At 41.9% G+C, this 13,395-nt stretch overlaps 1 protein-coding gene across 1 annotated transcript in view; it reads left to right on the top strand.

The window, feature by feature from the left end:
• Nucleotides 1–13,395, top strand: part of esama (endothelial cell adhesion molecule a) — a 73,983-nt gene that overhangs the window by 1,360 nt on the left and 59,228 nt on the right. The gene's annotated exons all lie outside the window — the stretch shown is intronic.

Below are 13,395 nucleotides of genomic sequence, written 5' to 3'. Positions count from 1 at the left end.
CAATAGTTTATACACATACACACACATAGGCACACAGACATATGACATCCACGTACACATACATACTACAAAAATACAAAGGAAGATATCAATAGTGTGCCCTTACAGTAAAATTAGATTGTAGCAAAAAAATGCAGAAAGGTGCAATGGTAACGTAGTGTAAGAGAGTTTCAGTGCAAGTACATTGTCAGTGCAAGTTCTCTATCTACTCAAGTACAACACAGTATATCAAAAATAGAATAATCATTACTTAACTGGTCATGCATTTTCATATCCTTATTTTATCATTCCTCTTGTCTTAACTCTGAGCATCAAGAGAAACTACTTTTTTAATGGCAGTTTATGTAAATAGTTCAGAGTATCTGTTGATATTGTGTAGTGTTTTTTTTTCAATAACTAGTTCATAAACCTTGGTTTGACTGGTTTATTGCTGAACCCAGCCATCACGCGCCGCGCCGTCACATCCTGCGCCACACACCACCACGAGTCAATTCTCAACCTGTGGGAAAGACCGTGAGAATGCGTCGAACACTCAGTTTGAACTCAGACTTCTCCCACTGAGCATCCTGCTCTCATATGTGAAAACCAGGAGATATCCATTTAAGATAGGGAAAGTCTGTGCTTCAGATGAGTGCCTATTAACTCCAACAGACAGGCCCGTGGTGACTGTCATTTGGCCTGTGAGACATGAAAGCGAGCAGGAGCTTCCCATTTTGCCTGAATTTGATCTCAGCTGCCCGTAGCCTGGGTGTGCTTTTCGGCACTGTTGCCAAAACAATCCCGTGCGCTGACACTGGCAATCCCAGGCTTACTTGTTACACCGTGTTACCTGAGAAATGCTACCGTTCTACCACACAGACCGCTGTGATGAGATTTCGAGCTGCAAAGATGGATCGATTAGTTGTGTAACTATTAAATTATTGGGAACTGTTTTGATAAGATCCAGCTTGTTAAAGCCTCTGAACACACACCACACACACACACACACACACACACACACACACACACACACACACACACACACACACACACACACACACACACACACACGCACACGCACACACGCACACATACAGCTGATTTCAGGCTGACTAGAGCTCTGCTTAAGTTGAAGTGGGCCAGAGTTTAGATGGGAACTTATTAGGTCACAAAACCTTTTCTACCAATAAGAATGGTAAAGCTGCCATTTGTCCCGCCCTAACTGGTGCAACAAAGCTAACAAGTGACTCAGGAAGATGTCAGTCAATCAGTGTATACACACCCACAGTCCTGGGACGAGGTCTAATCAGCCAGGTTAACTCAAACCACCTGTGTTCAGGGCCTTTAAAGGTGCTGTAGGTAGGATTGGGAAGATCCAGGACTTAGCCCAAAAATTTGAACATCGACAACTACATAGTCCCTCCCCCCTTTCTGCTAAAGCCCAAAACGGTCTCCTAAGCCCCTTCCCCACAAGGGAGAATGAATGTGTGTGCATGAGCAGTGATTGACACGCAGTTAGACACCCCCCTGGCCCTGATTGGTGCATCTGAACAGGGAGCGCTGGATTTTTTCTTAATGACCTTCTTCATGTAGTTCTACTGGAACATAGGGTCAGTTTCAGCAAATATGACAGAAAGTTAGTTTTATAAGTCTTACTAGGGGTGTAAGAAAAAATCTATTATTTTGCAATATTGCATCGATTTTCAAAAAGGAAATTTTTTTTTTTAAACATTCAAAAATATCCATGTAAGACAGTGGTTCACATTTATGTTGTGTTTAAACCCCCTACCGCTAGATGGCTATGCTGAGACACACCACTAGTGTCCTTGCCTAACAGTGCCTAACAGGGCCTAACAGTGCCTAGTAGTGCCTGACTTTTTGCTAGAAGCTAACAACGTAGCTATGGCTGAACTTTGGCCTACTTTAGCATATCAACATTAGCTCACTAAGAACCTGGGAACCACAATCCCAAACTGGCAGTTTGATTTTCTGTGTACATCGTGTCTTTTTTTAAGTATTAGTTTTTCTAAAATTATACTTTAAAAAAATCCCAATATATCGCCTTACGCACAGTTTCGAAATATATTGCAATATATTGAATCATGTCCCATGTATCATGATACGTATCGTATCGCCAGATTCTTGCCAATACACAGCCCTAAGTCTTACCTACTGTACCTTTTTAAATGTGAATATTTTCTGTGACAGTAAACTGAATATCTTTAAGACATTTAAGGACGTCAAATTGGGCTTTGGGAAACACTGTAGGGCAAAAATCATAATCACGATTATTAAACACAATTACTCATTAACTTTTGGAAACTTTTGGAAACAAATTAACAGTGGAAACACCTTGAACCGAGAAATTGCCCTTTATACTTTTCCCGTTTTTTTTTCATTACTCTGTTATTGTGATCGCTAGGAGCCAAGATCATAATCAAAATTACAAATTTGATTAATAGCACAGCCCTAGACCACTGATCGATATTTTTTCACCCTTTTCTGACCGATAGACCGAACAACAAATGGATTACTCGAGAAAACAATCGACAGATTGATCGACATTGAAACCAATCCTTAGTTTCAGCCCTAAGGACATAATAGTTCAGACACCTTTAAGGCATTCCGAGCAGGGATTAGTGAGGGACGTGGAGTTCTAGCAGCAGGCTGTGACTCATTGTCACAGTACATGGGGACAATACAAACCACAGCGGCTGACCTCGCACTCCACATTGGACTCACCATCAATCGCCCTGCAGGTGTGTCCTGAAAACACGGAGCAGTTAAGATATAGACAGGAAGTGGTCATGAATAGCAGCCTGCGGCAACAGGAAAGCCGAGCACTCCCTGAGTCCCTGATGCAGGCGAGTGTGTTGGAGCAGGAAGTGGGCGAACATCCTCCCAACCAACAACAAAGATAAGAGCTCATTCGGTATTTCAGTCCAAAATCACAGCAGTGGAGAATGCAGCCGACGTCAGAAGAGAGCAATGAGTGATTGTGGTCACGTCAAGACCAAAAGTCAAATTCAGAGTTCCGCTGACTTTGATCTGTTTGATTCACTCGACTGCAGGGCTGAACGATGAATCGCTTTTCAAATCGAAATCGAGATTTGAAAGGATGCGATTAGCTAATCGTGAAGGCAAGCGATTAATCAAATGTGCAATATTCAGTTAAATGTTTGGTGTAACATTTGGTTTAACATTTTTATTTTATTTACTGTTTTTTTTTTAAGATAAATGCTGGAATAATGTTACATATCAGTCGATTTTTTTATTAACTTTTTATGACATTATTTAACATGATGGTAGAAAGTGCAATATGTAGATGCTGCTGTTGAACTGAGTCATATCAGACATCTCAGTTCACAGGAAAGTAGCAATTCATATCTATGTTCTCATCCCTGCATAAGAATATAGAGCAGTTTAGATGGTGTCTCGTGTTATAATGCTCCATGATATGTTACACAGTGAATATTGAACTTTAGCTAAACTTGCAAATCAAACTTTAATCACAATAAAAGGTTCAGCCCTACTCGACTGAATATTCAGTTTCTGAGAAGAGTTTTGGCCATATGTGTGTTTGTGTGTGTACCGCTTTGGTCATTTTTTAAGCAAAATTACCAAACATTTGATCATTAGGTTTACAAATGTGAGAATCTGTTGCATTTCCATATCTTACATTATGGTAAATTCAATGTTTTGGGTATTTGTATGACGTGGCGTATTGCGGCCACTGTAGGTAACAAAACAAATGGAGGAGTCGGCGAGTATACTGAGAAAAACTCAGAAATTTACCAGATGAAAGTCTTAAATTTACAAAAATAATTGTTATTCTCTGAGATGATGAAGTCATAAATGTAGTTCCTGATGCACAAACGCTATCACCTTATCCAAACCATGTTGTTTCTGTTGTCAATTCTGATTCCAATTCCGATTCTTCCTTTCGATTCCAGTTCTTATCGATTCTCGATTCCGATTCTTTGAGGGCTGGAGTTGAAGCGTGTCCCATGCCTATTTTCACAAATAAGAGGAAAGTTTTATTTGATTTAATGGTGGTTTGCAGTTTTACCGGACTTTTTCAACGTAAAATAAAGCCACGCTAGAGTGCCACTTACTGTGCTCCATGGCTGCAACACAACAAACGCCTGGCTGCTTCGGAAACCAAAACTTACGCATATTATATTGGGAAGCGATGATCGGATTTGAAACCAAAAATAAAGAAACGATTCTACTGGAATTGTAATTTTTGAAACAATTCCAAGTAGGAATCGGTTCTTGATGCCCAATCCTATTCACGGCAGTGTCTCTTCAGAGTCCGGATGCTTATGATGATATGGTGATTGTGTCATTAAGATGACAGATTAGGTGATGAAGTCATCTGTACAGTAGTGAGGGTTAGGGTTATTGGTGGAAGTGTCAGGAAAACTCATTCATGTTATATGGACAGCCTGATTAGGAACACAGAACTATTCAGTCACTACTCCGAGCCAAGCCAAATTGTCAGTAAGCTGGTATGTTTGCCAGGGCAATAGTAGAATAGTTTGAGCAATTGCATCAACACTTGGTCCCCCCCCCCCCAAGTGGAAATCTGGACAACCCAAATGTGTACTATTTTTAGATGTTCCCAGCTCCAATAGGATGGACAGTGGGCAGTGGAAACATCTAGATTTTTATTTGTATTCTTGGCATTAGCACTGTGTTTAGTTAGTGTGTGTGTGTGTGTGTGTGTGTGTGTGTGTGTGTGTGTGTGTGTGTGTGTGTGTGTGTGTGTGTGTGTGTGTGATATCCTGAAGCTGGGCCAGTTGTCCATGAACAACGGCGTATAAGCCATGCCTTATCTCTTGACCAACAGTTGTACAATTACTCTTCTATTCTGGACACGCCATCTGGCAAAAGAACATCTTCATTTGTTTTCCAGGTGGGTCCCACATTGGACTTTACTTATTTAACAAGGTCAATCCGTACAGGCTTCAAAGGCTCCATTGGGATGGGGGGAGAAGAAGAAAGCTGTGCTGCCACTGCTGATTTTCTGTGGCAACTCTCCGTGATTTAAAGAAGGGAATGAGAGGGTTGCGAGCGTTATTTTTAGCTTCATGTATTATTTTAACACGGGGGCCAGTTTGGGCCTTGATCCTTCCCCCATTATAACATAACATGCCTTAAAGCTTGGCATACTGACATACTATGTATATATATGACAATATGACAACATTGGTTTGTTTCCTGTTTCACTCCCTATTGTTACCCTGACGACACTTCATCCCGAAATACATTACATGCCCCCTGAGACTGCCGAATGGAGGGCCATGGAATGCAGTTCGCCCAACTTACAACTATAGCCTTATCTCTAATTGCCTATTTCTTAGAATAATACCAAATGGATGTGCAGCAAAGCCCCTTTCCACTTTGAGTCGGGATTACAGCGGTCTGAAGCCTGCCGTCCTCATGTACGTGTCCCCAGCAACTGGTGCAATTTTGATTTGAGGAAGAAGATTGAGGGATTTATCGGTACATGCATAATGACACAGAAATACAACAGTGCACTTTTTTCCTCTCTGGCGAGGCAGTTTGCTGCCCAAACCGTCAGTTCGTGCAAGTGTGCCAATGCCTCTTGTAATCCCAAGGATTTATTCTGTGTACCGAGGCCCCCGGAGAACAAGAACCTGAAGGGAGATTAGATTTGTCTCTCTTAGTGTCTTTTAGCATCCCTTTGTAGTCATTTTGTGTTTCTGTGTCAGTCTGCGTATTGTTGTAGTCTTTTTGTCTCTTTGTAGCCATTTTGTGTTCTTTGGTAGTTATTTTGCATCTCCTTGTGGCCGTTGGCTACTGTTTGTGTTGTTTGGCATCTCTGTGGGGTCATTGTGCGTAGGGCTGCACGATATTAGTCAATTATCTAATTGGGATTATTTTGACTGACATTGCGATTGCGATATGATTCACGATATTGGAGGGAATGATCATTTTTCTATCATTATTTCCATTATTGTTGAATGATTATAGTGTGATTTCTGCGAGGATCTGTACCAAACAAAGGTGTTTTCTGTAGTCTGTAGGATAGGATTTGTAGGCCGGGACGTCTCTACAGCACCACAATACTTCAGTCAGAATGCGTTTACAAATTGTTCGCTTTTAACAAATATTGTGCCCCCTTTGCGATATGGATATTGCTCTAGTCCATATTGGGATTTCGATAAAATTGCGATTAATTGTACAGCCCTAATTGTGCGTCTCTTTGTGGTCATTTTGTATCTGTTTCTGGTTGTTTGATTACATTTCCAATAGGGAACATTAAAGGTGCAGTAAGTGATGCTGCTCAAAGATTGTTGATATTTGATCTCAACTGCCAAACAAATACACGCCCCCCTCTTCAGAAGCTCCGTCCCCCAGATTCACGGACAGATAACTGCTGGATGGCCGGCACATTCACATGCTGCCTCCCCCCACACCATCAGCTGTCGCTGCCTGTTGCTGATTGGCTGGAATAGTGTTTTGTGTCTTGTGCGCTTCTTTCCGTTTGTTTTCCATTTCCATTTATATTAAAGTGATGGTTCGGAGTAATTTACCCTAGGGTCCTTTGCACCATGACCTCGAGCCAAACACCCCCCCAGAAGCTTTTTTCACCTGGGTCTAACACTGGGCGAGTTAGCGTAGAGTAGCGCTATTTACTGAGTAGCTTAGCGCGGGGCGCTAAGGACCCACTTTGTATCTCTTAAATGACCCCACTAATAATGCCCGAAATGATACCAAAGGTCTACACTAGTATATATAGGTTATGCTCTCATAAAACGATGGATTGGAAAGTTTGTAAGTACACCAGAAGTTTATGAACACTTGCCTGCTCTCTTCAGCTCTCTGTTGCTGCTGCTGCTACCTGCAGTTAGACGAGTGCTTAGGGCCGTCTATAAATTACTACACCGAAAAGAGATACAACAAAAATATTTATTAATTCAATGATTAAATAAGGTAATGTCTCCAAACTTAACTCAATTATTACTTGTCTCCTGCTAGTTATATTACAGCACTTCACTTAAAATATAAAATTAAAATATTTTATTTTAAAAATATTTTGGTGGCATCTCTTTTTCTCGGGGTTGTAATTTGTAGATGTCCCTAAGCACTCGTCTTACAGCAGCAACAACAGCAGAGAGCAGAAGCCAGCAGGCAAGTGTTATTTACATAAACTTCTGGTGTACTTACAAACTTTCCAATCCATCGTTTTATGAGTGCATAACCTATATATAGTAGTGTAGACCTTTGGTATCATTTCGGGCATTATTAGTGGGGTCATTTAAGAGATACAAACGTGGGTCCATTAGCCCCGCGCTAAGCTATTCAGCGGCTAACGCTACTCTACGCTAACTCGCCCAATGTTAGACCCAGGGGAAAAAAGCTTCTGGGGGGGTGTTTGGCTCGAGGTCATGGTGCAAAGGACCCTAGGGTGAATTACTCCGAACCATCACTTTAACACCGGATTTTATTTTCAGCGCACACAGAAAATAGAGAGCAAGGTGACCGTGAGGAGATATTAGCTGAATTTGATAAAAAAAAGTGTATTGGATTATCACTTACTATACCTTCAACAGTCACTTCATACAGAGGCGCTGGCATCTACACTGATACCTCAATCTTAGCTTGATTCCAAAACTACTGCAATTAGGCCTGGGGTCAGGTAAACACCTTCATCTAATTATATTACCTTAATTAAAGTCACATTCGCGGGATTAATGCTGTGATTAAAAAATGTGGAGCACTGCAGAATTAGCAGCGTATTTTAAAGTCTGCTTTGACCCGTGAAGAGCATGTTCAGGGCAGGCTAACCATTAGGGGTTTGACAAGTTGCAACTCCTGCCCCACATTCACCGAGTCATTTTCAAATGTGGGAATGAGGCCTAGGAGTACCATAACTAGTAGCTGCTTGCTTTCAGATGTGTTGATGTGTCGTTGTCACTCGGGAATTGAAATGGAAATAAGGATTTGTGAATTCTCCTCCCAGTGAGAGCAGCGATTACATGGCTGCGTGCAGGCAAAGATCGACAGGGAGAAGCAGTGTCTCGGTGCGAGGTCGTCCATTTCCTGGCCTGTCTCTGCTGTCCCATCTCCAGCCGTGGACACAGAAGGAAGAAGGTCTCGTCTCAAGGGTCATGAGAAAGGCACTGGGCGACTTTCCCAACGTTCGGCCCTGGCCTGAGGACTCTTAAAGGCACAGACACACACACACACACACACACACACACACACTTTATTACTTCATCTTTCTCTACTCTTCCCTCTGTCTCTCTTTCTGTCCCTCCCCATCCTCCCAACACCCTACACACAGGGGCGTAGTGGCCTACCCCGAGTGATTGATGGCTGCAACTTGATAGGAATCTCTGGTGGACAGTAAAAGATGGTTTTGTGTGTTGTTTTGCATATGGGCTGAATTACACAGAGTTATTCCCAGCTGATGTTTGCTTGTAGCCCTTTAAATGTTTCCCTCAGCCAGGCGTTATGTTTATTATATAAATAAATACAAGCCATATAGTATATTCATAGAGGCATTATCATGATTTCGGTTTGCTTTGCCCCAAGTCATAATAATGGCATGTGCTGCTGAATTGCACACACAATACAAGACTGCAGAGTCAGCCTCGAAGCCAACACTTAATTTGGGGTTGCCTGTGACGCTACTGTAGCCGGGCTTTGACAGTACACTGGCTAATGACTATTTACAGCCAAGAGAGCCACAGGACGCTTCTCAGGGGGCTCTTAAGGCCAGTCTCAAAAATGATTTAATTGATATGTTATTATAAAAGGTTATTATAGGGCATCAGGCACATGGGAACAATCCCAACTACTGTACCTTGTAAAACTGAAGCTGGAAAAGCGGTTGGAAGTTTTTCTGAAATGTGCACTTGTGAGGAGAAGTTACCTGAGATGTTGTGTTGTATGGTGGACAGTCTTTCAGCACTTTTTACAAGGCACCTCAGAGGGCATCAAGCTTACAGAAACAAAGCATTCTTAGGGTTGTTGTTGCGTTAATGGTCTCTGTAACTTCCCAAGGAAAGTCCAGAATGAAAAAGAGAGAAAATAGCTTAGTATGCACACCAATATTTCTAAAATACACAAAATGATTATACACAAAATAGCCAGGCGTAAACACACCTACCTGCAAACGTAGAGACAGAAAACAGCCACAGGGTTTCTCTTGCATAATGCTCTCTGTGCCTGCGTAACACCATGGACAGAGGCACTAAATGGTAACGCCAATATGGCCTCAACAGTGCACTCTAGTAAAGCTCAAACAATTAGCTGACTGGAGAACCCAGTACATGTTTTTTGATGGTGGGGGGGAAACCAGAGCCCCCGGAAGAAACCCACGCAAACATGGGGAGAACATACAAACTCCACACAGAAAGGCCCAGAACAACCTGGATTTGAACCCAGAACCTTCTTGCTGCGAGGACACAGTGCTCTGTTCATATTTTAGCACTACAACAAGAGAGCCATTACTACACTGACATGAGTCATTTAGAAGCAGAAGCCGTCCGTTCTTTTTCTCCCCCATCTACTACAAAAACAACATGCTCAATGCACATTTGATTACATTACATTTGACACACATTACAGTCATATAGCAGATATTTCCTTCTCTTTATTATGCCACTCAATCAAAAACTGGCTTTGTGCTTGGTTCAGGGTCCATGTTGTTACGGATGTTTTATTCAGTGTACAACTGATTTCCGTAACCTCCGAAGGGAGGAGATGGAACATTGTCTGTTTGTTGAAAGCTGTGTAATTTCAAAATGTCTGCTTTGAAAAAAAATCCCCCGTTGCTGTTAACTAATGAGTTTTGAAAGGGTCTCCTAAGGTCAGGGTTTGTACGGGGTCCACAGTTACCAAAACTGGGAATATAAGATTGCTAAAGGCTACGGCACACGGCAGTCTTGCCTCGCCATTAGCCAGGACCAAACCACTGCTGTGAGCGAACGCAGCTTGCTCCCGGTGCCGCTGACAGATGTTGCAAGCAGCGGTCAACAACAACCGCAGCCACACATCCTTCTAAACCTGTCCTTCAAAAAAATAAAAGTTAATAAAGCTGTGGACAGACGGGAATTGAGGGCATGGGCTTAGACAAGATAGGCTGTGTTATATTATTCTTACTTGGAGGTACTTAGGTGGGGGTGGGGGCTAGAGCCTGATGCACTTACGACTTCAGGGACATTGGGATAATCCGGGTTTTCTTCTTTAAGTGTTTGGGAAGCTCATAATCACACTCCGCCAATCATCTATCCATTTGGGATCTGCTGTTTTGTTTTCTTCCCATTTCCTCTCCTTTTAAGGGAGCTGTTCTTTGAGACTGCGTTGACATGTCATGGACTTATTAACCTTAAAGGGACAATTCGGGCTGCACAATATATCGTTTATTTATTTTTTTCCCCCGTCATCGCGATATCAACTGCCACAATAAAGACATTGTGAAAGGCTGCGACGTATCTCGGAAGACACTCAGAGATTTTTTTGTGTTAAAAAAGAAAATATGAGTAGAAAACTGCACTTTAAAATGTAACTGTCATTCTTTTTTTTTTAGTGGTGCCTTTAACGTTGCCGGGGATGCTGGGGACTGTCCCACTCCCCCCCACTTTGTGAAATGATAGCTTTTTGTCCCCATCACATTTTTAAAAGCAAATTTGTTAAATATGTTCTGAAAAATAGAACACAGAAAGCGCATATACAGTATGTGGAATATGTTTTGAATGTGCAAAACGTTTTGAACATGAGCAGAAATCTTGCTGAAACACACTTCAAGCTTTTTAAATTCAGGGGTTTCTAAATGAATTAAAATGCATTAATGTATCATTGATGTGAACAGGCACATTTAAAGAGGTCCCTTCCCCAAACATAAGACCCAAAAGAGGAGGGGAGGGTAAATCATGCCTACATGTGTGTTGACTCAGAGAGCTATATATAGATAACATTAAATGAGAAAAGTTGATCTACAGGAGAATATTTGAAAGCAATACAGAATGCCTTAGAGCCTTACTGCATTATATTCCATTATACTTTTATATTTTGAAATGTCACCCGCTGCGTGAATGAAGTGTTTTCCTTTACATAAATGAAGACGTTTTCCCCCATACATTTTAGCATTTCTGCTGCCGTAGACATTGGTCATTTTAGCCGGCGCTGAGTGCTGATTTCGCAACAGCAGGCTGAGTTGGACAAAACACAACAGAGATCTGATTTATTTTATCTGAAACCGGTCCGTTAAAATATCCCCGATCGGCCTCAACACTGATAATTAGGATCGACTTGGGATATCTGTGCTGATGCTCATTTTCCCTGCAGCTTAATAAGCCTAATATTATATTTCATAAAAAGGTTTAGGTTACTTCTTTAGTTAGTGCCAACAAAGTAACCAATGTGAGGATAAGGGTTATATTAGGTGAAAAAACGTTTATACTGGTTGCAATGTCTCACAATGAGCACAACTCATGGTCATATACAGTACTGTGTATGTAATACAGCATGTCTGCATGCACACATATACTATGTGGACATACACAGAGCCAAGCAGTCTTTCTGTCATAGCATGTTTTCTCATATGAACTCTGGACTATGTCTGAGGAATCAGGTCCCGACATAGTCCGGAGTTTCCCTTTCTCACATGTAGCTCAGAACAGGAGATTGTCCGTATCAGACGCGTTCTCACATACCGGAAATACTTTGTTTGGTTTAGGCAAGGCTGGCACTGGGTAGAGTGTGCAGTAGATGAGACATGATGGAGATTACACTGCGTCACCTAGCCAGTTCGTAATGTGGTCATAGACAGAAAGTCTCTTGCCGTTCCTTGAATTTGTCTGACGATTTCGGCGTTTGCCCTTAACGAAATCTCGTTGTCTCTCCAGTTAGACATTTTTGTTGCCAACTTCGTGTAAATCACCCTCTGATGTTTGTTTCCTTTCGTTTTCGCGCCAGCCGCATGATAGAAACGCCATCAATGTGTCCACTTGCTCGCTGTGGATTCCCCGTACAATGACCGGCTCAATCGGAAATTACACATGATGATATCATTTATGTAATTTATCATCAATAAACTCCTATGCAGGGAAGCGTTTTGGATACATACACTCGACACAGCGCCGGCCCAAGCCTTTTGGGGGCCCTAAGCAGAATTTGATTTGGGGGCCCCCCCTCCGACCACGCGGAGTCACCTGTGCTTGACGATTATTGACACAAATGTCATGCTATAATGTTACATTATAAATGAATACAGTGAGGTTATGTATTAATACAGCAACGGGTTATGAACTACTGTCCCCCTGGGCACAGATGCATAAGGACCCCCCCCACTCTATTTGTGCAAAATAGGGTGCAAACAGCGAGGGGGGGTTCTGGGGGTGCTCCCCCAGAAAATTTTGAATTTGGTAGATGTGATTTCCTGTATTCTGGTGCATTTTGGGGATGGTCAGCTGGAGAAGGGCAATACCTAGATTTGTTCAGATTCATAGCTTTTTGATTTTATTAAGGTAGTGACTTCACGCAACTACTTGGGCTTCAGGGCCAATCAAAACGTTCAATCCCACAGGACTTCATGTTCTCTATTTATCCTGATTAGGGATATTTAGATTTTTTTTCCTGACCGGCAGCCCGCCCGTGTAACTGCTTATTAACAGTTAACAATCAGCTGACTAAGTCCAAGTCCACCCGTCTGGGAGAGTTAGCAGCCACAATGTTGCCTACATTGTTATTGACACATGCAGCAACTTTCCCAGTCCCCAAGTCTCCACCACAGCAACTAGTTTAGCTGCATGGTTGTCAGCTGTGGGTCTGCCTGACGTACTCTGTGTTAGTAGGAAGTATGGCTGGGCGATATGGCTTCAAAAAAATCCCTGATCCCAGACAAAAAGTCTGATTCATGATTTAAATCGATCCCCAACACACACACACACACACTTAAAATCAATCTGCAGATGAGAAATAAATGATAAGATCTCACACACACACACACACACACACACATGGGGCATGTATACCATTATGATTATTCATGCCAATTTTATGTAAATATTGGTTTGAGTGTTTTCCCTACCATTGTATTGGGGGGGCGCCCTCTGTGAAAGAATGATATTATGCTATATATTCAACAAATTATATAATTATGTATATTTATATATTCAACAACAACTAAACGGATGCGTGAGATAAAGCTGTTTTCACACATACAGGTAATTCACTTCTCGTTCCTCAGTAAAAGTTCAATTCATTTTGACTTTAGCCAACCTTGCCCCTGTTTTCACCTGTTGCTGAGTAACGTACATTAACATCCCATGGTCTCATAGTGTAGCATACCTGTAGCAAGCACCTTCGTAGTAACTAGCGGTAAAAAAAATAAAACAATGAAGAGGAGCTCCATGCTACAGAGTGGCGATTGCTAGT

Source organism: Perca fluviatilis, chromosome 16 (genome assembly GCF_010015445.1).
Source record: "Perca fluviatilis chromosome 16, GENO_Pfluv_1.0, whole genome shotgun sequence".
In the NCBI taxonomy this organism is placed as follows: domain Eukaryota; kingdom Metazoa; phylum Chordata; class Actinopteri; order Perciformes; family Percidae; genus Perca; species Perca fluviatilis.
Note: the sequence above shows the minus strand (reverse complement) of the source record. Positions and strands in the feature narration are given on the sequence as shown.